General features: G+C 40.1%; 3 pseudogenes; 1 reads left to right on the forward strand and 2 right to left on the reverse strand.

Annotated features, from left to right (window-relative positions):
* Window positions 1-9,869: 9,869 nt before the first annotated feature.
* Window positions 9,870-11,321, reverse strand: LOC137291685 (arylsulfatase B pseudogene; annotated as a pseudogene).
* Window positions 11,322-15,077: 3,756 nt separating this feature from the next.
* Window positions 15,078-16,529, reverse strand: LOC137292051 (arylsulfatase J pseudogene; annotated as a pseudogene).
* A 2,187-nt stretch (window positions 16,530-18,716) lies between these two features.
* On the forward strand, window positions 18,717-20,168 carry LOC137291798 (arylsulfatase B pseudogene; annotated as a pseudogene).
* The last annotated feature ends 5,108 nt before the right edge of the window (window positions 20,169-25,276 follow it).

Genomic DNA, 25,276 nt, shown 5'->3' on the forward strand with positions numbered 1-25,276 from the left:
AGGGAATGCGGAAGTATTGGTCAACTTCCGATAGCGGTCATTTGGGCTGGTCAAAGACAACATCTAAAAGTCAAGCTTTTTACAGTTGTCCATGTAAATTTCAACTGTATCAGTCCAGTAAACATGAAGAAGTCAGTATGTTGATTTGTGTTCGCTCGTTCAAACCGACACTGTGACATTAAACAAGTGGCTAAATACGGCGAAGTTACACCACTATTTGCGTGAGACAGGGATGGATACTTTCCGCATAGTTGTTTACAATAACAGGCGATAAAATAATTACCTTACCGTTTGCACTGTAAATACCGGTAGCAAAGGTACAAACATCATTTAATGTTGATGTGTGATTAAACTTGGGTCGTACAAAGAAGATTTTAACTTTACTTGCTGAAAGTGCTGCAAAATATAATTACTGACATAATAATCACATAACAATAGGTACATGTATCAACACGTTGTTTCAAAATATAGACAGATTTCAGAAACCGTTATACATGTATAATGTACGAGTATTGCAAAGAAAACGTCGATATTTCTGACTAAATAAGGAATAGAAAGGATTAACCGGAATAGGATAAACAAAAATAAGATTGCAATATGTAACATTTGAAGAAACAGTTTTACTGGAGACGCCAAGCCCAGAGATCAACGAGTCTGTATCATTCTCTGAAAATGATTCCCTGATTGCAAAGGCAAAATCGCTGTGAAAATTATATACAACGATCACTGAAATTCGGTGAAAACTGGTCCTTGGGTTTATGTCGTTAAGTAATGATATAATATTTCTTACAACTTCGCGAATGAACTTCGCGAATCTAAACTCCCTGCTGGGCAGGATATTCGAAAGCAATATGTAAAAACGAACATACAACTGATACTTGATTATGCTTTTCTGGCACAGTGCAATTCAACGTTAGAATAATGCTTGTAATGTGTAAATGTGCTTACACCTGATATTGTTCTAAACCTGAAGCGTAAGCAGAAGAACAACCACAATTATCAATTCAGTAATCACTAAAACGTGCTAGAGGGATAAGATCAATCTTGGAATGTTGTTGTCCATATGTTTTCATTCTAGCGTTAACCAAATAATTATGATATATGTAATTTATATTTTGATAACTTTATTTTTTTAAAATTTATTGTTAGGAACTTCTAAATCGGTCCTGTTATCCCGCCCTGTATTGTGATGAGATTGCACCCGGTGGCTTTCCTTGGAACCTGTATAAACACACTCTGGTCATGCACTTGTTACATGTGTTAACAAAGTGCAGAATTATTTGACTTTCTTTTGAACACATACGGCCAGTAATGTACCTTCACACGAAGCATGCCACTTTAAAAGTTGGTCTCAGCGTAGGTGTTGAAGCATAGAGTGATGGTGATGGGTAAACAACAATATACAAACAAGGAATTGTGCTTCAACGCTGATTGGAACTGTTTGCAATAACGAGGGTAGATTAATCTGCAACAAAAAACTGGCGCCGAACGCACGGGCTGAAAGGGGACATGGGGTCAACTGCGATTTTATCGCATTTACAAGTTAAGGTTTCTTTTGTAAAATCCACAAACCAGATTATAATAAGAAGGTAGGTTTTTGCAAATCAATATATAGTTGTTGAGGACCATTTAAAAAAGGAAATTTACGTGTTCTATTCATTTGTGAACAGCATTGGATCTCTAATTTCTCTACCTGAAACTTCAGACAAACGCATATGCTGGATTATATCGTTAGTTCACCGTAGGGGAACGGACTGATCATCAAATAAGGCACTGGCACTATCACCAGGTAAAACATGGCATGATGACCAAGTATGACTTGGTATGATCATCAAGTAACGCGTGGCCTGATCACTTGGTAAGACTTGATAAGATCACCCAGTAAGGGTGAGTGAGTGAGTGAGTTAATATTTATCGTCACATGTCAGTATTGCAGCCATGTCGTGACGAGAACAATTAATAATTACATTGTATATCAAGAAAATTAGAAACTAAAAGCCTGTTGAAGAAGAACCACTAGTATATCACAGATATCCATTTAAGACTAGTAATTAAATATAGAGCAGTTAAACTATAAAGGACAATACAATTTAACAGAGGCTACAGATCGCCAACAACTGAAGGTAGACCACCCTACAAGGGAAAAGGGGACGTACAGGATTTGCAACATCCCTTCAGTCGTTAGCAATTTAGACACATCTAGTCATACAGTAAAAATACACATATGCTACGATTAAAGACAGTGGAAAGTTGTAATTGACTGTGAATATTTTGGGACTTACGTACCCTCTAAGGAGTACCGCAATATCCCTTCTCGAGGATACAGCCAATAACATTCTTAGTTACTAGTTCAAACTTCCAACTTCCAACCTCATCCAGTAACGGAGGGCATTATCACAAGGTATGCCATTCATGATCAGCAGTGAGGGCAAGGTCGCTGCATCGCTTGATGCTTGTCATAGCATCTCAAAGACTGATGCTCATTATGTCAATCACTGGACGACGTTTTAATACCCACCGGAGTTTCGCAAGAGTACACAGAATGCCTACAACATGGTTTGCAAAGGGTAAAAGTCAAACATGTACGCTAACTTAATTAAGGTTAAAATTCAGCTTACTGAGTTTTAGGTAAGATCACAGTGAGGTAAATATCTAGTTTGGTTATTCGACAAAACAGCTTCGACTGAGACCAATACACAAAGGCAAAATAACGGTGTATTGTTTGAGAAATGATCACTGTAGATCAGAAATGCTAAATTTCTCATTTATGCCAAACAGAAATACCATCAGATGAAAAAATGCTAATTAGACAAAACCATACTATATTAGAGTTGCTGCAGTAGATGGAGATCACGGGTCAGATGTAGCGTCTCAGCTGTGTGTCTCAACTCAGTGAAAAGTCTTATATGCAAACATCTATTTCTAATATCACTAGAACCTTAGGACCTGAGTCACGTGCACGTGTAATGTCCAAAACATCGTGCGAATAGAGTGAGTGAGTGAGTGAGTAAGGTTTTAAGCCTCTTTTAGAAACATCCCAACATTATCGACACGGGTCATTGACCGAAATTACACTACAAAACCGTGGTGCTACATTTTCAAAGCACCAATACACCGCTCTTCAAAGTTGAGAATATGACGAACAAGAGAGGTTTGCACAATGAAAAAAAACCGGTCTGTCTCAGCTAATTCCGCATCTGCTACTGGAGATACCTTACAAAAAACAGTGTCCCTGCCACACGACATGGTTCGTCACGAATGATTAAGATTCTGAACTCCATTAAAACTCTACAAACGGGCGAAAGATCACTCATTTATTTGACAGAAAACGAACGTGTCGTGCAGAGTGTCGGGAAAATGTGGAAGCATTTGGTTTTTCAAATGAGATATTCTATCGTTAAAACTCTGAGGAAGTAACAGTAGGCCTTTGTATCATGGCCATTCTGTCTTGTGCTAATATCCAGACGCTCAAACAAGTGACGTTTGACGACAAACATGGCGGACTGCTTTAACCGGAAGTCCGACCTGAAGTCGCACAAGACGACACACAGCCTACGTTGAGCAAATTTGATTTGTGGTTGTCGCTAAATTCTAACCTTCGATTTTAAAGGATTTTACAATAGATGAACAAACGCAACTTTTCCTTTTATCAGAAAGATATACAAGAATTTGTAAATACGATAAGTTGGTTTTCAAACAACCAAAATTGTTAACTTAAGAAGGCCAGGAAAGCCGTTTAAGCTACTAATCCATATATATTGGCTCCTACTGTGACTGTTTCATCTTAAAGCAGGCTGAGCAATTCTGTGCTCCTAATTTCAATAAATGATGTTTGGACAGCTGAAAAGTTTCCTTAATCGAGTTTCCAAAACGTTATGCTATATCACTTTGATATGACTGACTACCACCTTATTCACCTGCTACCTCAAAGTTCAGGTATGGCAACAATCACACGACAGAGTTTCAACACAAGCTGTGACATTGACAAAGCTGCCACTCAGGAGGATGTAGCTCTACTCCTTCGTCTGATGTACTCACAATGGCTCTTGACTTTGTGTCAATAAAAACCTACAGTTCGTGAATGGTTTAAATATTTAAACTGCAAATGACTGATTCAAGCATCAGACGGTTGATAGCCAAATGGCTTCCTTCATTTATCTGGCAAAGGAGGAAGACACAGCAGCTCAAGACTGAGTTTCACTGTCCAATAAAAGAACTGGTGAATTTTTTTAAGTCTCAAAACGGAGGGGGTTGGGAAAGGAATGTTTACATACTGAATAGCCCATCTTCGCTAGTAATTCTTAGACATCTGAACGTAATTTAAACCTCATTCATTAATGCATATTTAATACAACATGTCTCACTCTGAGAGCCACAAACATGTTTAATTAATAGAATTGTATCGGAAATCCTAACACTCTATTTTTGGCCGTTCCGATTTACACTTCACTCCCCGGTTAAAAAACAAACTCATGTTAACGTGCCAACAAACAAATGATATCAGGCAAAAGTTCATTTCCTGGGCAGTAAGCACTGAGGAAGTTTGATCAATAAACATGACACCTTCTTGGCACATGGACATGTAATAATGTTTTCAGAATGCCCTCTAATACAGCGCGTTTCTCTATCTAGACATATTTTTCCACGAGGTCTGTGCATATAATGTAGAGTGCTTTCAAGATTACTGTGAGCATACATGGAAGGCGATTTCCAAATATACTGTTCATTTCTGACCGAAAGATCCTCAACAGACTAAAAATGTCTGAAGAAACCTGCATGGATGTTGAGTGAGAACAACTGCAACTTACTTTGCATGGCATATCCTTGAAGACATGTATGTTGCATATCATCACTAAGTCTGAACATCGTGTCTAGCATTTAGAACCCTGCCTTCATTTGAGCTGGCACATCGTGATAAATGCTATTTTTTCGTTACATACACGTGTCACTTAGAAGCTAATATAATATGAATATGGACTTTGAAGAAGGATTCTCTTCATTGTAAAATGACAATATTTTATGTTTAATTCAATGTCTAAATTCAACACCCCCTTTTTACCGTACTACTGGTACATATTGATGTGGTTTAGACGTCCATTACCAAGGACGAGTAGCATAACCACATGGCACAGTCATGCCGAGAGGATTCGAACTCACGAATATCCTTGTTCGGAGAATCCCCGGCTTCTTTGGCCACTGAACCTCAGGTAATGCACTTGTTATATAAGGTTTCAACACACTCTGACTCGAAATATGCATGCTCTATGCATGAGTACTATTGGAACAGTGCTTTTAGTGATATGAGATCTTACTATCAATGTCATCGCCTGAGAACCTAATTCGTCTCTGTTACCTGCCGGAGAGGTTCTGTTGGGTGTAACAGGTACATCAATGGTGAAAATGTGTGAAGTGAATACTGTGGGATGTAATCGATTTCCTTCATTCCATCTAAAAGTTGGTATCCTCAGCCATGTACGTCTTTCACATTGCATCTTTCGGACAATGATTAGAATATGGGATACGTTTTGATAACTTTTGGCAAATCCTATTTCTTTAGGTGTAGTATTAGTTCAGTAAGGGGCATACGTATCTCAAGCAGAGGACGATGGTTTCATTCCAAGCCAATCTCGTCCGGTTGCAGAGTTAGGGTAAAACAAAGTATCCCTTTCCGAACTAATTCAGTACCAATCTCCAGCTGTCCAGCTGATGTCATTAAGATGTAAATTCCAACAGTCCCCACAAGATGATTCACACATACCCGTCCACCCATTGTCTGTTTTCTAATACACGTGCCGGGCAGGGAGGGGAAGGCATTAAATCTTAACTGCTCTCTGTCGATATTTATCACCTAGAATACAAGGAGCGGGACTTTATCTCTAATGTTTAGAATACACATGTGGTTTGGACCAGCGACAAGGGCAAGGGCAGCTCCACCCAAATTGCGAATACAAAGATGATTGTTTCCTTGATGGCATTTCCAGAATCCAGCCCTATTCTTAGTGATGGCACATCCACGTTTAGTTGCACAGACAGGTGTAAAGTCTAAAGCAAGCCGAGATGTCGAGACCTCTTTCCTGGTCCGGGCAGTAGGTCATGGTCAAGAATTCAGCACGGATATCTTGGAGAACCAAAATATCCCTGACTTAACCTAATCTAATGGTCTTCTACCTGTTGTGAAGCAAGGCACAGGGCATGTCCCCAGTAGTTTCAGCAGTAAGTGTATTCGGTTAGCGTTTTCATAGTGTTGTCTGTTTTGCATGCTATTATGACTATAACATCATTTGTAACAGAGATAACTGAAAAGACGTCTAAAACTGTATCTAATATTTTGGACCATTTCTGATATTAAGATACCATGTCTGTGTCGTTTATGTTCTGTGTCTCGATGCGTTGTACTTAAAATTTAAGTGTGTAATTATACTGCTAAATTTCACTTTTGTTAAGAGTGTTTGCTTTCACAAAGAAACGGTGTTGTGAAGTGTTGAGCACCTGCTTATCTCCTTTTCACGTCACAGAAAAGCAAATCCAATTGTTTGATCATACGGTTCAGTTATTATAAGTAGGATAAGTGTGGCCCTGTTGATATTTCTATTTCTAATAATTTTGTAGTTGTGTATAAACACTTTTATTACAGAATCATATGATTCAATCATTTTCAAATATATATTTTAATAATAAATTGCAAAAGTAGCAGAATCATTCTACAACTGAAAGAAATACACACCATAAATATTTTGAGGAACGTTTTTGGTTAATTTTATAAACTGGCGAGCCTAGGCGATTAATGGCTTTTTATCGATCCGTGTATAATTGTGTAGCCGCTGTTACAAAGCCACCATGACTGGACATGTGTCTCGTTTCAAAGGAACCACGTTTCTGTATGGAATCCTGTCAAAAGAGCAATTATGGATGACCCGATGACTCTTGACATATACAGCATATATGCTTTGTTAACATTACGAACTATTTAGGAGTGTTATTGCCATGTCAGATACATTTCCATATACGCATTTACATATTATCAAAATCACTTTTGTATGTCATGGAACGAAATAAATATCTAAAGTGAACCTGTGATATTAGAAGGTTGTCAACCGATCTGAATCTAGAATTTGAGAAGAACTGAAAATTTCCATCCATTTTCAGAGTTGACGATACATTCTTGTTTCAGACTTTCATGACAAGGAATCCGTGCAAAACGCGTCTTAAAGCAGTTCGGATACTGGGCCGATCACTCCTTGGACAGTGAAAAACTAAAATGTTTATTGTACAACTGTAATTCATAGGATTGCTTTTCAACTCAGAGTTAAGTAATATAAAGAAAATACTTGCCGAAATCCAATCACAGTATGAGGTGTATGAAGACATCCTCGGCATAGATGGTAAAAGGACCTGCGGTTGTACACTGACAAAAAATATGTAATCACAGAATAGCTCAAACCTTTATCCGTTTTCGAATATTCTGTTCCTTTCAATTCTAAACAAGTGTCTTAGCACACGTTCAACAAAGGAAACATGGAAATGGATTCCCCGAAAGAGAATGCTCTTTCAAATAACTGTTGTTTGTCATTGTTGGAGATATGCACTTCGTAGACTCCATCAAACATCACCTGGAAATATGAATGTAAAAGTCTTAAATACGTCAGAAAGGTATTTGAAATGAGATAATGGTTTTCTTGCGTTTGATCGTCTTTGAGTTTCCAAGCGACGGTTAAAATGGTGAGATTACTATCCAAGCTATTCCACAAACCTTTCGTGTGATCAGGAGATCCTTTGGACTGTTGAAATTCCCAAGGTCAAAAAGGGAAATCTCCCCCAACACCACAGTTAAATTTGGCGTCTCCCTGGACTCGTAAATTCCATTGTGAACGTGCTGGATTGACAAACCCAATATAATTAGCCATTTGTAGTCGTAACCTCGTTAGTGTCCTTACAATTAGAGTGAAAGTCAGGGTGATGTCAAAGAAATCTTTACTCTTTGTGCCGAAACAGAAAACGGTCGATAAAAAAGGCAACATTTAAAATTATTCATTTCTGTGCAGTTTCTGTTTATATCCATATTTAAACGCATGCTTTCAGGTGAAAACTGAACAGAAACTGGTCATGGCATATTACTCATTTATGTATCATAAATGTACAATACTTAATTACTAATTTCTAATGACCTAGTTATAATTTCTTAAACGTTATGATTATGAAATAACTTATATCTTATTCCGGCTATATATTAAAAAAAACATCGTCAAATTTCCAGAATGTTTGTTTGTATCGTGCAGTGTTTAAATATGTATGGCAACGTTAATCGCGTGAGTCCTTGGATGGGTGACCGTGTGTGACAGTTTAACCACTTAGAATTTCTATGACTTATGTCGTGTCCTGCAACGAGGCACCTGTGATACATGTGGTCCATGCGGTCGACCTAACTACATGGAGTTTGTTCAATATTGCCTCTGTTCACCCAGCATGAAATGGGTACCCAATGATATGGGTACCCAATTATCTGCAATGATGCAGATTAGGGACGACGGGGTAGCCTAGTGATTAAAGCGTTCGCTCGTCACGCAAAAGACACGGGTTCGATTCCCCACATGGGTACATTGCGTGAAGCGCATTTCTGGTGTCCCATGCCGTGATTATGCTGGAATATTGTGAAAAGCGACGTAAACCTATACTCACTCACTCATGCAAATTAAGGATACTGCTTAATGTGTAAGTTGTGTGGTGTGACGTCAGCTATTAACATTAGATTCCGCACAATGTTGGAAGAGATGATCTACAGGGTTGTGGAGAAAAAGGTGAAATGATCAACACCTTTATGCAGATGACCACATATCAAGGTTGTCATGTAGGTTTTCTGTTGCCATCGGTACAGATACTGATGGCGTGCTCACGGGCTGGGCATAGGAGAAGTTAGGGATTTCTTTGGCCAACTTTTGTCCAGGTGAGGCGTCAGAACCTGTGGGTAACGGAAATCAATATCGTTCCACCCCAGATCGTCCGCACCTTTGAACACGATGTGTGGGCGTGCTGCTTGACTTCCATTAAGAGAAATATTTTCTCTCAAGGAAGAGACAGGCGTGGCATCAACGACGTTTTTCACGTATTGGGTCAGAATATGTATTGGTCCACGCTTCACTGTGATGGGCGGACGGATCACTAACAAGGCCGCCAAACCGCCTTGCAGATACCGAAATGGGACAAGGTCTAAATACATGTATACTTGCATTATCAACTTATCAAGGTTAACATGTAGGTTTAACGTTGTCGTCGTTTACATACATGTGCGGATACAGATAACGATATCAAGGACACATAAGTACAGCTGTATGTATTGTGGATGAAAAACTTTAATTCTGAAGATGTCATATTATATATACTGCATAATTATGTGTGTGTAGTTAAGCAATCATGTTATCCAAATAACACAAAGTATCATACAAGTATAATAACACCTACCCTCATTTAAAGCAAAAATGAACTGCAACATTTCTTTGAGAATAATCAGCTGTCTACATTTTAGATTGTCACTGATATGAAAACTACAGACAGAATAAATTTTCTTCGCGAATTGGATAGCAGACAGTTGTCGGTACTATATACTTGGTAGAATATGTAGCATACGATTTCATTAGTTGGATCTCAAATTATGTATTTTTCCAAAGAGGACTTCTTGACCCGATGGTATTGAGAGAAAAATAAAGTTACAATCGATAAGGTTGCCACGACTTCATTGATGTTGACACTCGCTACTAAAAGAGCACTGGCAAATGATTAAAGTTTAACACTAGGATTAAACCAAAATTTCTCACGCAGTTGTTTATCGAAGATATCAATGACTGTAGAGTTTGCCTGCCGACAAAATACAATACTCAGCACCATCCTGGGCTCCAGTTGCCTCCATAAAGATCTGGATTGGATTTAGGATCATTAGGGGGTTGATAAGCTGGTACTCTTGTCTTCTCCCAGTTCTCAAGACGTTGTTTCATCATCGTTACAAGCTCGGGGTACTTAGCAGACAGGTCGAAATGCTCAGTTGGATCGGAGGTGATATTGAACAACATATACGGAGGGAACTTGTCTTTGTTTTCTTGGGAAGGGACATCGGAACTCTCACCAGACGTTGGAAGAGGATGCCAGTCACTGCGATCTCCCGGTGATCCTCGCATTAGTTTGAGGTCACCATATCGAATTGCTGAGGAGTTGGACTTGTCGTAGATGTTGTAGACGAACTCGTTTCTCTTACTTGGTCCACCATTGATCAGCATGTCGTACTGACTGACTCCGTCCATGTTGGGATCTGTGTTCTTTCCACCAGCCAGCTCCACCAATGTCGGAAACCAGTCCACAGCATGCATCATTCCAGTATTGAGGTAACCTGTCTTCTTGAGAAGGGTTTTACTGTAGATGAAAGCGGCCCCTTTCGTTCCACCTTCCCACAGTGTACCCTTAGATCCACGTAGAGGAAGATTGTTAGCAGCAGCGGTATACGGCCCACCATTGTCAGTCGTGAACACCAACAGCAAGTTGTCAATAAGTCCTGTCTCCTTCAAAGCTTTCGTAATGTTAGCAACGGCTTCATCAAGGGCACTGATCATACCGCAGTACGTCCTTCGTTTTTCGTCATGGATATTCTTGTACAAGTTCTCATACTCAGGGGGCACTTGTAGTGGTTCATGTACTGCTTGATATGGTAAATACAAATAAAGAGGGGTGTTCTTGTCGTGAGATTTGATGATATCAACTGCCCGTTCTGCAAACACATGAGTTGAATATTTACCTTTCGCTTCCGTATATACAGAGGTGTTAAAGCGAAAATCATATCCAGAAAAGTTGTCATATCCCCTTGTGTGATTAAAATAGTTCTCAGCGCCGGTTAAATACCCAACAAAGGTATCAAAGCCACGGTAGGTCGGAGTGTATTTTATGTTGCAGAAACCTAAATGCCACTTCCCAACAGCATGGGTGCTGTATCCCAGTTCCTTTAACTTCTGAGGGAGAAGGGTAAACTTCATGGGAACAAAGCCTGGAGATGTTGGTCTGATGACGCCATCCTGAAGTCCAGTATGGTAAGGGAAGTACCCGGTCATGAAACAGTTTCTGGATGGTGAACATACGGGCTGGACGTAGGTGGAATTGAGGATGACCCCTGCTTTGGCCAACTTGTCCAGGTGTGGCGTCAGAACCTGTGGGTTACGGAAACCAACATCGTTCCAGCCCAGATCGTCCGCAACTATGAACACAATGTGTGGGCGTGCTCCTTGACTTCTATTAAGGTAAATGAAAATAAGAGTAATAGTTGCAAGTAGCCGTGCATCCGTCATGGCTGCACCTGCTGTACTGCGGATCAGCGGCGGTAGCTTCCTCTACATGTAGTATCAGGCGCTGTGCCTCTGATGATATTGCGATATGGCGCACATCCGACCTGCGAAACGCACTTGTTATGTATGAGTGTTATCAAGGTCAAGGTCCCTGTGAGAGTAACATCTCGTATCTTGCAGAAATAAAGTTAGCTGCTAATTAATTTCTCTACATTAAGACTGAAAAGATCCTAGAGATTTTCTTTGGAAAAGGAAAAATTTGACCTTTAACTAGTCTTGAGAATCTTGTGTATGCACAGTATTTGTATCATCACCAAACTCACTATGTTTATTATGTATCACTGATTGCCAGCATGAGGCGGGGTTCTGCCCCATTATGACTACGTCCCAGTACGACTACATTCCAACTTTTACATCTTGTTTTTGAAACAAGATTATAAATAAACAGAAGAAAATTTGCGTTTATTTTATTTTAACACGTCATGCATAATGTAAAGACATTGGTTCTTGGGCTGTTGCAAGTTTCACAGGACGGGGTGACAGGTAGTAATAAGAAATCACTCAAGCATTCAGTTTGTATATTGGAGTAGTAGTCGTACTGGGACGTAGTAACAATTGGAAAACTCCGAAAGCGGTGCAGTTTTTTTTTTAAAAAAAAATATGGTTTATTGTTTGACATAAGCGATCATAGTAATAGATAATAACAGTCCAGCGTAAGGTGAGATATATATACTAAGTGTAATATTGAGTAATATTTTCATGTATTGTGATTACATACAATTTATGACTTTTTTTCTCTTATATCTGGTAGACCGTATGATATGATGATGGATGCTTTGGTCAAGACGAACAGGGTACATATTTACCGATGAAGTTCATGTTTAAACAACTGTTCGCAATAACTAAAGCAACAATAGCTAGGGTTACTTCAACACTGTTTCACAGTTAACAACAACGCATGTATTAACACAAATAAATGTGCCCAACTTTACGGAACAAGCATTAAAGAAATTGTGAATGTAGTCGACTTTTCAATGCGAATTAACCGAAATTGCACGATGCATTTTTCTGTTTAAAAGCAGCAACAAAACAAAATTGCGCAAACATTTTTGAAAGACTCAGTGCACAGATGTTTTATCTGTCCACAAGTGTCCCGTGGAAGCTTCTTCTGAACTGAAGGGTCGAAGAATATTTGATCTTGCATATTCAGTTTTTCATGAATCCTTGAAGATCCGAGTTAGAACTGATATTCAGCGACAAACGGGATCGGATGGTCCTGCTCACTGATGTGGCTGGCATATGTCATCGATCCGAATTGCGAAGATCGATCCTCGTGCTGTTGATCACTGGATTGTCTGGACCACAATTTCTTTAATGCTTGTTCCGTAAAGTTGGGCACATTTATTTGTGTTAATACATGCGTTGTTGTTAACTGTGAAACAGTGTTGAAGTAATATTACACTGCGTCAGTTTAGATAGAGGTAGGGGGTAGTGTGTGTAAGTTGATTGTGTACACCTGGTTACAAGTGTCATCTGGAAGCTTCTGCAACGACGTAGACCTTGAAGGTTACATCAGGAAATGTATCTGTGTGTTTTAACCCGAATGTCAGGGAGCTTTGGGGTGGTTTCATTAGACTCTTAAAGATATGATGAGAACCTATACTATTTGAGATGATTAGGGTTGCTTGCTCTGGAATCAGGAGTACTTAAGCTTTGGTCAATCTGACAATGTCTTTGGTCTCTCTGATCGTTGACTTTAAAGAACTCAAAGAAACACAAACTTAATGATAGGTCTGAAATGGGTTTGTTTCCCATTAGGCTTTCAAAAGTTTTGTGAAGTTGACATGGGACAGTTTCAATGAGCTCTAGGTAATCTGAAAGCATGTCAGAACAAAGGGCATTAAAGAGAGAAACTAGTGGATGAGCTTGCTTCAACATGAATTCCAACAATGATATAGTCTGCAGGGATTACTTGAATGCTCCGATGTCTTATAAACGAGAATAAGAGTAGTGATAACTTTCAATCAGGAAATCGATTGGAGCGGATATCAGTATTTGTTTCTGACATTTTGTATCTAATATATCCTAGCCTAAACTAGCATATCGAGGGAACGATTGAGCCACAAGAATTCCAAGCCGTCAAGCAGATATCGGAATAAACTAAGAACGAAAGACATGCATACCTACGTTATCAACAGGTCATGGCTAGCATGCTGGCTATTTGGTGTCGTCTGGTGTCCTCTCTCGACTCAGATTATTCTCATGGCAACAATCTTACCAAAACCTGATTTATGGTTCTCTGGAATATTGGTAATGTTTGCAAGTGCCTGACAAAGAACTCTAATGCCACACTGGTTCTGTCGCTACTATTGTATGCCCTACTGTCTGGAGCAACAAAACAGCAGCTTAACAAAGTACAACGATTTCAATATTCCTGCAGCAAGGTTTATAATACTGACTGAGAAATCGAAGCACATTACACCTCTTCCCCACATCCTTCACTGGCTCCTCAGAAAATCACTGATCTGATTAAAGCCTGCGCACCAGCGAGCACTTTACGGTCCCAAACTCAAATCGTGCTCCATGTTCCCCTAGTAAACACAACCAGCTATGGGGAGAATACACTTGCACATTCAACCACTAAGGGCGGAGCTCTGTCCCACTACCTGATAGACTGTGAATCATTGTCATCGTTTAAGACCTAACTCAAAACCGTCCTGTTCAGACCTTCTCTGTGTAACTTCCCTCATCTGATGTCGGAAATATGAACTCTGGCCATGTACTGCATATCGACTCAGCGCGTTACTGCTGGGCTATTACTATTGCTATACAGATATTAATAAGTGTGTGAGTGAGTTTAGTTTTACACCGCACTCAGCAATATTCCACCTGTGGCGGTCTGTAAATAATCGCGTCCGGACCAGACATTCCAGTGACCAACAACATGGGCATCGATCTGCGCAACTGGGAACTGATGACTTGTGTCAACCAAGTCAACGTGCCTGACCACCCGATCCCGTAAGTCGCCTATTATGGCAAGCATGGGTTGCTGAAGGCCTCTTTTACCTCTCTTCACGGGCCACATATTAAGCATGGGTTGCTGAAGGCCTCTTTTACCTCTCTTTACGGGCCACATATTAAGCATGGGTTGCTGAAGGCCTCTTTTACCTCTCTTCACGGGCCACATATTAAGCATGGGTTGCTGAAGGCCTCTTTTACCTCTCTTCACGGGCCACATATTAATAATTCAACAGAGGACACAAAAATGTGTCTTTTGGTTGTACCGCTTTACTTCTTAAGCTTTCATATAGTTACATATAATCTGCCGTTGAACATTTCTAGTAGTTTCACACTGTCGGCATTCAATATTTAAGTATACATGTATCTTGGTAATACATCCTAAAAACAAGGATACGCTGTATGACAAATTATACCAATGCAAGAAATATGAATAAATAGTTTTAATAATGCTTTTGATACACTTGATCCGTCCCCGCTTTGATCTTCTTAAAATCGAATGAGTGATCACTTAAGGGTGTCAAATTATTCCTTCTGGCCGATGCAAGTAATGTATCAAAGCGCAAAACCGGATGCTCAAGGGATTGAAACGGATAATGTAACCATTGTCATAACAGATTTCTGATTGAAGAGGTATTCACTGTTAATCATAACATAACAATTAATGGAAGTGAACTTATTTTACCGCTGGTAGGCAATGATATCAACAACAATATTTTGGTAGCCAACAAAATACAATACTCAGCACCACCCTGGGCTCCAGTTGCCTCCATAGAGTTCTGGATTGGATTTGGGGTCAGCCGGTGGTTGATAAGCTGGTACTCGTGTCTTCTCCCAGTTCTCAAGACGTTGTTTCATCATCGTTACAAGCTCGGGGTACTTAGCAGACAGATCGAAATGCTCAGTTGGATCGGAGGTGATATTGTACAGCATGTACGGAGGGAACTTGTCTTTGTTGTCCTGAAGAGTGACATCTGAAGTCTCACCAGACTTTGGAAGAGGATGCCAATCATTGTGAGTTCCAGGTGATCCCCGCATCAGTTTGAGATCGCCATATCGAATTGCTGAGGAGTTGGACTTGTCGTAGATGTTGTAGACGAACTCGTTTCTCTTACTCGGTCCACCGTTGATCAGCATGTCGTACTGACTGACTCCGTCCATGTTGGGATCTGTGTTCTTTCCACCAGCCAGCTCCACCAATGTCGGGTACCAGTCCACAGCATGCATCATTCCAGTATTGAGGTAACCTGTCTTCTTTAGAAGGGTTTTACTGTAGATGAATCCAGTTCCTTTTGTTCCACCTTCCCAAAGTGTAGCTTTAGCTCCACGTAGAGGAAGATTGTTAGAAGCAGTGTAATACGGCCCACCATTGTCAGTCGTGAACACCAACAGCAAGTTGTCAATAAGTCCCGTTTCCTGTAAAGCACTGGTAATGTTAGCAACAGCTTCATCAAGGGCACTGATCATACCGCAGTAAGTGCGCCGTGGTATGTTCTGGATATGCTTGTACATGTGTTCATATTTAGGGGGAACTTGTAAAGGTGCGTGCACTGCTTGGAACGGCAAATACAAATAAAGCGGCGTATTCTTGTCGTGAGATTTGATGATATTAACCGCCCGTTCTGCAAACACATGAGTGGAATATTTACCTTTCGCTTCCGTATATACAGAGGTGTTAAAGCGTAGATCATATCCAGAAAATTTGTCATAATTTCTTGTGTGCTTGAAATAGTCTTCAGCGCCAGTTAAATACCCAACAAAGGTATCAAAGCCACGGTAGGTCGGAGTGTATTTTATGTTGCAGAAACCTAAATGCCACTTCCCAACAGCATGAGTGCTGTATCCCAGTTCCTTTAACTTCTGAGGGAGGAAGGTGAACTTGATGGGAACAAAGCCAGGAGAACTTGGCCTGATGACGCCATCCTGTAGTCCAGTGTGGTAGGGAAAGTACCCGGTCATGAAACAGTTTCTGGATGGTGAGCACACGGGCTGGACATAAGTGGAGTTGAGGATGACTCCGGCTTTGGCCAACTTGTCCAGGTGTGGTGTCAGAACCTGTGGATTACGGAAACCAACATCGTTCCAGCCCAGATCATCCGCAACTATGAACACAATGTGTGGACTGGCTGCTAGGCTTACATTTAGGTAAACGAAAATAAGAGCAGCAATCGCTGAGAACAGTTCAGGCGTCATGACTTAAACAGTTGTTTTGTTCATCTGGTTTAGTGACACTTATGCATTCCAGATCTGGTTTTATCGCCCCTTCTACAAATGTCTAACCACGTGAACAAATGCTTTTTGCATGTGACAATTCTCAGCGATATTCTTCAAATCTGACCTGGATCATGGACCACTTATCTGTACAAGTATTCGTGGAAGGAGATGGGATAGACTTGCTTTTTGTCTCCGACATTAGAACATTTTACAAAATAATTTGTTCATTTTAAGAAACATGTTAAAAAATAGCAGAGACCCATTCAGAAACTGCAGTATTCTGGACTAAATATCTTAGAGATCCAGTGAATGTATTTGTTTCGGGTCGTTATGACAGAGAACGACTAATTTGATTAAGCTGGTGTTAACACAGCATACATACATTATATGCTGTGAAGATTAATTTTTAGCAGACTGTTTTAGTTTTCCGTCCGCAATTGAACAGAAAGTTGAGCACGAGTCAGTGACTTAACTCGAATGTATACAGGCTGTTGTTTCTTTATCGGTAGTTCACTTGCTTTAATCTCAGTACTCCCATGTGCAATTCCTCACACATGCCAAGGTATATGGGTTTCATCTCTGGTTCTCCTTTATAATAATTCTTCGCTTTTCAGCACCATGACCACGAGTCGGTAAACCTGTTTCAGTCTGTTCCTTCCTCCCATATACCGCCAAAATCTGATGTCGAATGCACCCCCGGTACTCCGATGAGTGTTGGGGTAACTTTGCATCACCATCTTCTGTTGCTAATAATGCAGGAATATATGGACATTATTCAGGAATATGGGTACGTTTTTTTTTAAGTATCAAACTATGATCGTCTAATTCTTTAACTGTCCTTGTAGAAGTGTATTTATATCTGGGTTTGTTTTTATTAATATTGTATACAATAAGACTTTGTATACGTATGGGCAAAATTGCAAGACCTTTGATTTGTAACCTCCTCATATGTATTGATATTATAATTGTGATAGTTCGTATGACAATATTGTCCTTCGGGCGCAGCATACACTGATTAGAGAGGCGAGAATCACGAGCATTACCTGCACCCATCAAAAAGCATATATCCAGTTTCTGTTAACTGTTCCTACACCATCTTTACAGTACAGTAGATTCCTTTATTGACAAGCAAATATGGGGCCTCCTCAACTGATAGCTTTCCAAACATGGCAAGTTATTTCTATCCGGAATGCTGTCATTGAGGGTTATTGCAAGAGATGTAGTTTCTGATCCATCGTCAATCAGCCGGCTGGTCAAGAAACCGACAGCAAACTAATGACGTCAGCGTTCAGGCCAGGATATTGGGGTGATGCAGCTCTTTTCAGATTCACATGACGTCACCATTTTGGAATCCATAGTCGAAATTCAACCATTGCGAGAAACCGTCTAACACGTAACAGCAACACCCTAAAGATACACTGCTGAATTAGTTCAACATACTTCAACTTCAGCAAAACCCACGGCCTCCCCATGGATACCCCTCAACAGACTTTAAATCATCTCCATGACCCACTAACAAAAGGTTCTGGAAACATCGTACCGCTTCAACTTCTAAGTGTCACTCCAAGAAGTTACACAACATCTTGATGCATTGAAACAAGAATGGTAGGCAATACCTCAAGACCAAATTCCAGGTTTAGGATTGTATGCCAGAATGTTGAAGTGACCACACTTGCTAGCGTCATGGCATCATGATTAACAGGACAGCAAAGTTGGTGTATACAGTTTTAATTTCTTTTTGCATTTTAACGTACCATATAATTCCTCCTCGAGAGTCAGTTTATACGAAAATTAATTATACTTCAGATTTCCTTGCTATCATTAATGGTACACTTATGCATTGGGTAGTGGATAGCTTTTACATGGGTGTACTTTCACCAAAACATCTACCAAATATTTAGGACGTCCAAAATATTACAGTTTAAAAAAACGTGTCCATTTCCTGAAACAGAAATCAACATTCTTTCTGTAAAATGCCTTTAGAGACGAAGTCACACCTACCTATATAGATAAGTAGTTACGAAATCACGGTCAAATATGCCATTATCACTGAGAATTGGGAAAGGTATGCAGCAAATGTCCGCGTGGGATAGAGGAGTCGATAAAACCAAATCTGGAATGCAACAGCCTAGCAAAAGCCAGATCATCAACACAACAGTCCCAGTCATGGCACCGTCACAGCTTGTCGCGACTGTTGCTCTTATTCTGATATTCCTTCATGGAAGCCTAGCAGCCAGCCCACACATCGTGTTCATAGTTGCGGACGATCTGGGCTGGAACGATGTTGGTTTCCGTAATCCACAGGTTCTGACGCCACACCTGGACAAGTTGGCCAACGCTGGAGTCATCCTCAACTCCTCCTATGTCCAGCCCGTTTGCTCGCCATCCAGAAACTGTTTCATGACCGGGTACTTTCCCTACCATACTGGACTACAGGATGGCGTTATTAGTCCAACATCTCCTGGCTTTGTTCCCATCAAGTTCACCTTCCTCCCTCAGAAGTTAAAGGAACTGGGATACAGCACCCATGCTGTTGGGAAATGGCACCTTGGCTTTTGTAACGCAAAATACACTCCGACCTACCGTGGCTTTGATACCTTTGTTGGGTATTACATGGGTGCAGAGGACTATTTCAAACACTCAAGAAATTATGACGGATACTTTGGCTATGACCTACGCTTTAATACTACCGTCTATAAAGAACCCGTGGGTAAATACTCAACTCAAGTGTTTGCAGAACGAGCAATTGACATTATCAAATCTCACGACAAGAATACGCCACTCTACTTGTATTTGCCATTTCAAGCAGTACATGAACCTCTACAAGTTCCCCCTGAGTATGAAAAGCTATACAATCATATTCACAACTTAACACGAAGGACGTACTGCGGTATGATCAGTGCTCTTGATGAAGCTGTTGCTAACATTACCAATGCTTTAGAGGAAACGGGACTCATTGACAACTTGCTGTTAGTGTTCACAACTGACAATGGTGGGCCTTATTGGCATTCTGCAAATAATCTTCCTCTACGTGGAGCTAAAGCTACACTTTGGGAAGGTGGAACGAAAGGAACTGGATTCATCTACAGTAAAACCCTTCTCAAGAAGACAGGTTACCTCAACACTGGAATGATGCATGCTGTGGACTGGTACCCGACATTGGTGGAGCTGGCTGGTGGAGAGAACACAGATCCCAACATGGACGGAGTCAGTCAGTACGACATGCTGATCAATGGTGGACCTAGTAAGAGAAACGAGTTCGTCTACAACATCTACGACAAGTCCAACTCCTCAGCAATTCGATATGGTGATCTCAAACTAATGCGAGGATCACCTGGAACTCACAATGATTGGCAACCTCTTCCAACATCTAGTGAGAGTTTCGAAGTCCCTCCTCAGGAAAACAGGGACAAGTTCCCTCCGTATATGTTGTTCAATATCACCTCCGATCCAACTGAGCATTTCGACCTGTCTGCTAAGTACCCCGAGCTTGTAACGATGATGAAACAACGTCTTGAGAACTGGGAGAAGACACGAGTACCAGCCAACCATCCCCCGGCTGACCCCAAATCTGACCCAGATCTTTATGGTGGCAACTGGAGTCCAGGCTGGTGCTGAATATTGTCTTATGGTGACGAGTAAAATCAGAGATACAGTATGTGACTGACACTTTTCAATATGATTTCTTTGATTGTTATGTTTTAATTGCCCTATGTTGTATCTTTCAGTGAGATTTCGTCGTACTAAAAACATCTAGACGACATCCTTATTGACTTCAACTATGTCACGTTTTGATACGTACTCCTGTATGCATGTAAGCAGCCACCTATATAGACGGCAAATACCCATGTATTCATGTAAGCAGCCACCTACATAGAGAGTAATTACCCATGTATGCATGTAAGCAGCCACCTATATAACGATAATGACCGAGGTAATCAGAGATATCGTAGAACGTTCTCTTGAGTAGACTCACTGTATATCAGTTCATACAGAAATAATGAAGGTTTTCAAGTAAAGTGGCAATGACGTCAATGACGTCAATCAATCTTTATTCGGTACACCATACTGCTACATGTGTTAGATTTCACGCCGAGGTATTTTTTGCATGCATGTAAATGGACTCTATAGCTTCATAATTTTTCACACCCCATATTTCTGATCCATATAGCAATATTGGGCTTACTTTAGTATCATGTATTTTAAAGAATGTTTTGTATGATATTTCCCCCAAGATGCTGAGATTTCTAATTATGTTTATCAAAACCTTAAAGGCTTGTACAGATGCCTGTTTTGAGTGATTAGTGGAAGAAAGATGGTTAGACAAATAGACGCCAAGACATTCATATAAGTTTGTAGTTTCTAGTTTTTCGCCTTTGTAAGTCCATTTCTCCCTTTTTGAAAGTTTTCCGCCATTGTTAAACACAATGATCTTTGTTTTACTCCTACACACTGCCAAATTCCATTCATCACAATAAATAGATTTGAAATTGATCAATGTGTTTCTGTAGGCCACTGACGCTGCTAGAAAATAAGACAACGTCATCAGCAAAGAGTAACAGGAATAATTGGATTAAGTCATATTTGCACAGCTAATTCATTGATAAAAAATGTAAACAGAAGGGGGCTTAAAATACAGCCTTGTCTGACACCTAAATGACAAATAAAAGTTTCTGAGACTTCGTTACTGTTTCTTACACACCATTTGACATTTTCATATATGCTACCTAGAAGTTTATTCATTTTTTGGCTAGGTCCACGGGTTTGCAAAAGGCCCCATAACTTATTTCTCTTGATAGAATCAAATGCCTTAGCAAACATCAACTAATAGGGCATAGAAATTTTCCACCTCTTGAATTCAAATATTTTTTAACAATGGATTGAAGTATGAATATATTATCAGTTGTGGTGTTTGAATCCAGCTTGGCCCTCATATACTTTATCCATAGTGTTAGCCCACTTAGTTAATCTTTTGTTTATGATATATGTAGAGTAATTCCACGATAAGTATTTGGGTTGTTTACATCACCATGTTTATGTATGGGTACAATAATACCAGTTGACCATGATGAAGGAAAATAACCGGTTTCTAGTATAACATTAAATAAGAGGCCAAGATAAGGGAGTAATATATCCCTGATGACTTTTTGCACTTGAGGTTCTGTTATTTCCTGTCTATCTATAGGTGCATCTAAAATGTCACAGACAAAATCCACGTTTGTGTCAGTATTTACAAAGTGTGTTGGTGTCTCACTATTTACAGCAGTGTCGTTGTTTATTTCCGGATTTTCGAAAAGATTTTCAAAATATGCATACCAATTTTCAATTCCTATATTATTTTAGGGTTGTTTTTCGAGTTAGTTGTTTCAATTCTGACCAGAATATTTTCGAATCGTTCATATTTGTTTCCAAGTATACCATTTTCTGATCAAAATATTCTTTCTCCTTCCGTTTACAGGTCTCAGTGTACTTATTTCTAAGTCTTTGATAGCTCTCTAGGAATTCAGTTGTTTTCTGTTTTCGAAAAGTATTCAATAATTTGCATCTTTTCTTTTTCAAATAGTCACATCCACTATCAAACCAGTTATTTCTATTACCTCCCCTTCGCAAAAGTTTGACTTGTTTTTTCATATCCGAAGCTGTTAGACTCAGAGCATCTACAATGAAATCTACAGTCTTGTTGATGTCAGTGAAGACAAAGTCCACAGATTTTTCAAGTAATTCCTGTATCTCATCAGTAAGCAGATCGTTTCTAAATTCTGTTAACTTATCTATTTCCCAGGCAAATTTGAATGGTTTGGTATTTGTCTTAGTTTCATTACCTTTACGTCCACAAGAGTGATGCACACGTCATTTAAGTGTCAGTGGTAAATGAGGTGATTCAGCGCGGGGAGGTATATCAAAACTTTTTGTATGCTATCAAAAATTCTAGTCGATGTTAAAACGTAATCAATAACACTAGTACCGTTTGTACCAATAAATGTATATTGGCCGATACTAGAATCCTATCCACATCTACCATTTAAAATGTGAATATTTAGTATACTACATATATCTAACAAGCATCTACCAAAGTAGAGTAAAATGGTACACTCACAAAACATATGTGCGTCATATAACATCAAATGGTAGTGAATAATATCTAATATTAAATGTGGATGTTTTCCTGTATGCTCCCGACGAAACATCCTCTGCATCATGGTCATGATTCTGTATGTTTAGGTGCTGGAAGATGATAATGCAAATGTATTGTAGTGTGAACAGCCGCCAATGATTGTGTGTCTGTAAAGTTTTAACGCTTTACTTGAAACTTAAATAAGGCGATCCCACGACAAGCTGATAGTTTAGGTTCACACGCCTAAGAATATGTTGGAAGAATGGTGCATGACGAAATTCTTTTTAATACTCACCAATACACCCACTGTAGTCTGTTTGGGTAAAAATGATACCGATGAATCGAAATCTAACTCCAAATCGGTTCATGATCAATCATTCATTTAAACACAGAATGTCATCAAAATATCAGACCAAATCTGGAGAAACGTTTCACTACAGGCAAACTGTAGCGCAAAAGGGGTGCGCGGCACAGAGAAATTGACCAGTCTTCTTACATTCAAGCGAAGCAAGCCAAGGTTGGCAACTTGCTTTCCTCACTTCGGTTCGAAAAATATTTTTCATGTAAAAATAAAATATCGCCACCATCAAAGGTATACACTCATTATTTCATTGGGTTGTGCTCTCACGTCTCCAACCCCATGTTGAACAATTGTTCACGTGAAATATTTTTTATTCAATAATTTAAGCGCAATTCGTGGTATATGAGACCGTTCTTCGCCTCCATTCCCCCTTCCAGCTTCCGGTTCAACGGAGCGAAGGAACAGAAGGGTAGTAATCGATATGGAATGCTTACAGTTACCTCCCCTGCTTCATTCGCCCATTACGCAAGAAGTGTTTTCATGAAGAATAAATGTTACGAAAATTCTAACAATAGCGACGGCATATATGACAAACAAACTCCAACGGGTTCATGATAAAATTAGGCAAGACTGTATGTGTTTTCAATTCTGCTTATTCTTGTTCCGTCACTCCGTTTAACTGGAAGCTGTCATGGGTAATGGAGGCGAAGAACAATCTGAATATTACGAGAGGCGCTTAAAATGTTGAATAAAACACATTTCATGTGTGCAGTTATTAAAGCTGGGGTAGGGAAACTGATAGCACAACCAAGTGAGGTAATTGGAGAGTACCTTTGATGGTGGCGATATTTTATTTTCACATGAAAAATATTTTTCAATCCGAAGCGAGGGAAGCATGTTGCCCACCTTTGCTCACTTCGCTCGCATATGAGAAGACTTATTATTATTATAAGAAGTCATATTCTCAATGCTGCGCAACCCCATTTGCCTGTGGTTTCACTAACGTTTGTCTCCAAAGCAAAAAATTACTTAACAAACAGTAGAACTGATTTGGACTTGGATTGTGATTTGTTGGCATCATTTAGGCCAAAACAGACTGTATGTTATCTTTGAAGACGTTTTATACAATAGGGAAATAAGCAAGAATTGCAGCGGCCTGGTCGTGGACATGTGAACAGGTCAACCATATCCAGTTGGTGCATGTATGGAATCAATACCAATTCGCCACATTAATGTCTACTGCCAAGAGAAGACTCATGAGATTTCACAAAGAGTTAGTTACGAATGTGTTCTTAAGGCGACAGGGCATAATTTTCAACCTCGATGTAACTAAACTCATGGGCAAAAGAAACTTATCACTTTAAAATTTCCATTTACGCTTCTAAACAAAACTGAACTAGGTAAAACATACTGAGAAAACATTCGCTAAAACACATTTTTAAGCTGAGTAGCAAGCAAAAAACCCGAGATATTGTGATTTTCGTGAAAGCACGAAAAACAGTGAAAAAGGTTTTTTGAGTGTAACCAAAAGTTCTCGTGCACATTGGTTGCATAAATACAGCTGTTCGACAGTGCAATCATGCATTATCAAAAAGCATATCAAAGTTATGCCACGACTGTCATCGGAGCAACGCAATAGGGCCATCGGTATGGCCCATATGGGGGCGTCACAACGTCAGATTGCCAGAACATTCCACTGCAGCCAGGCAACAATCAGCAACCTCCTGAGACGTTTTCAGCAGACAGGTCAGACCACTGACCGTCCAAGATCAGGTAGACCAAGGGTTACGACGCCCGCCGAAGACCGCCATATCCGTACGATACACCTACGGAACAGATTCGTCACAGCGACGTCAACGGCGACCACAGCCTTGGGACACCGCATCAGCAGACGAACCGTACTAAGACGTCTCCGTGCTGCTGGTATCAGAGCTCGCCGTCCATTCCGTGGAATGCCCTTGACCCGCCAACATTGTCAACGTCGGCTGCAGTGGGCACGAACAGTACGTCGGTGGCAGCGACGTGACTGGCAGAGAGTGCTCTTCACTGATGAAAGTCGTTTCAACTTGTACAGAAATGATGGCCGAGCCCGTGTATACCGACGTAGAGGTGAGCGATTGGCGAGGAACTGCATTCAAGAGGTGCACCCATTTGGAGGAGGTGGTATCATGGTGTGGGGTGGGATTTGTGCTGATCAGAGGACACAGCTTGTCATCCTGCATGGAAATCTGACAGCCCAAAGGTATAGGGACGAAGTCTTGAGGCCAGTTGTTTTGCCCTTTGTGCGTCAACAGCCAAGAGGTGTTCTTT

The sequence above is a fragment of the Haliotis asinina genome, chromosome 7, assembly GCF_037392515.1.
Source record: "Haliotis asinina isolate JCU_RB_2024 chromosome 7, JCU_Hal_asi_v2, whole genome shotgun sequence".
NCBI classification, from domain to species: Eukaryota; Metazoa; Mollusca; class Gastropoda; order Lepetellida; family Haliotidae; genus Haliotis; species Haliotis asinina.